The sequence below is a fragment of the Atta colombica genome, unplaced genomic scaffold (genome assembly GCF_001594045.1).
Source record: "Atta colombica isolate Treedump-2 unplaced genomic scaffold, Acol1.0 scaffold7, whole genome shotgun sequence".
Taxonomy (NCBI): Eukaryota; Metazoa; Arthropoda; class Insecta; order Hymenoptera; family Formicidae; genus Atta; species Atta colombica.
The window spans coordinates 1,215,507-1,217,975 of NW_017259561.1; positions in this window are offsets into that span (position 1 = coordinate 1,215,507).

Consider the following 2,469-nt stretch of genomic DNA (forward strand, 5'->3'; position numbering starts at 1 on the left):
CAAGACATACTTAGAAACGTTGAAATGGGAAGTCCTATCTCACCCGCCGTATTCTCCAGACGTTGCTCCCTCTGCTACTCACTTGTTTCGATCAATGGCACACGGCCTGGCTGACCAGCACTTCCGGTCTTATGAAGAAGTAAAAAATTGGATCGATAGCCTATTATCGATATTTGTGAATAGCCTCAAAAGATGACCAGTTTTTTCGACGCGGGATTCGTACGCTACCCGAAAGATGGGAGAAAGTAGTGGCCAGCGATGGACAATACTTTGAATCATAAATAACCAGTTTTTTACAATAAAGTCTCGAATTTCGGAAAAAAAACGGCGGAAACAAAGTTGTACACCTAATAAGACAAAAAGAAATTTTGGATTTGAAATCAAAATTACTCTATCAACTAATCCCCGTGACAATATCTCTCTTTTAAGAAATCGGGAGTATGAAATAAAAAATTCAAATATTTACTCGAAAATGTTGGTTTGATATCTATTAAATTCAATTATATCATTAATGACAATTAAGATAACAGCTAAAAAATTCAATCTCCTCCGATCTCCATGATAAACTGAATACTTAAATGCTGAGAATTAAAAATATCAAGAATAGAATTGATCAAAGAAGTAGATGCTGCCATAATTATATATCGATATATCTACAGATAATAAAAACGGAGATTGAATCAATGTCAACATTCCAATTTTCGCACAGAAACCACATTCGGTGAAATACATCTATTCGTTCGGTCGTAACTGATCACGGGTTGCAAGGGGATCATGAGTTCGACTGGGAGAACGTTATAATTTTGAATGAATCTCATAGAAAGAAATTGGTTTCGAAAATGTTGTTCATCAGAAGACAGACATGGTCTTAATTTGCAGACAGATATGGAGGGACTTCCCAAGACTACTTTCCAATTATTGACAAGTTATAAATGTCGATTTATTTTGATTTTCAGTCAGCCAATGTCGTTCTTTCATTATAACAGAGGTTTTCTATCTATTAACTATTATATTGGTTGTTATTCGATTTCCATTTTCGTAGATCATAAACAATCTAACTTTAAAATTTTAAAATCACAATTATATTTTTAAAGAAGTATTTACGTTTTAAGATAAAATTGATTAATCAACCGGTCAAGAACTAGTTTTTGACTAAATAATTTGTTATTGACTAATTAATTGTTTGCGATATAGTTGACTACTGTCATGATGAGTTTCCTTCCTTTTACTGTGATTTAAATTCTTCGAAGTTGTTTTTTCCATAATTCAACTCTGATAATTTTTTATTATAATTTTTAACATTTATTTATGTTTCATTTCAATATTGAGGTTCTTTTAATGAGATCATCATAACAAACAACAGTCATTACGTATATAATGTATTTATAACATTAATTTATTTCTCTGAAGAGAGCTCAAAAATGAGTCAAAACATGTAAGCGCGTTAATTTAATAAAAAATTTTGTGTTACATTTGTATATTATTTTGCACGATTACCACGTCCTATTTATCCATTTTTCATTTAATTTCTTTTGATCAATAAAGAGTCCTTATAAATTAACTTGTTTTATCATATGTTTTATTTTATGCAATAATAAAATAATATTATGCGGTTTATTTCATTTTAGAAATAATCTACACAATTGTGTTATTTTTATTAATTTAAAAAAATATTATACATACAGATAGTCTTATTGACTAGCTCTCAAGCAACTATTTTATTACTTATATATGTACTTAAAGAACATCTCAAGAAATGTATATATTGTTCTTTGATTATACTGGATATTCAAAATAAAGCATTACAAAATAAAGCATACAAATTTTTATTTTCTCAGAAACACGGCATTATTGAGAAAAATTATTTAAACAAAAATTATAGAGTTCAAAAAGATCTATTTATTGATATTATCAGTTTGACCTTGGGTCAAGTTTCGTCGAAGCGCAATCGCACACGGATATGGGCTCATGCCTTTGATACGATGGCGGCTCGACCACTGCTTGCCGCCATATCCCCTCTACATGTCATAAAATGTCATAATCGAATTGGAAATGACATCACTGGGTCCTGCACTATCAAGGAATAAAAATAAAGAATAGGAATAAGAACAGAGAATATATAAGAATTTCAATCAATCAGAAATAACATATGCACAATAGAATACACAATTTCTGATAGGTTGAAATTCTTATTCTATTCTTTGACTTGCGTAGTCCATTAAAGTCCTTAATTTATAAAATTCCAATCATTAATGAAGATACGCTATACCAATGCATCTTTGATACTTGCGCACTTTTCTTAATTGTCCCGATGATCTTTGAAAGAGTTTACCAAGTGTAATTGAATCAAATGAGAGTTATACTTCAACCATTTGTTATAATTAAAATAATATTAAATAATAATAAATATTACTTTTTTTATTTTTACCTATTAATAAACATTTTGAGTTGTATCTCAACAATAGTGAG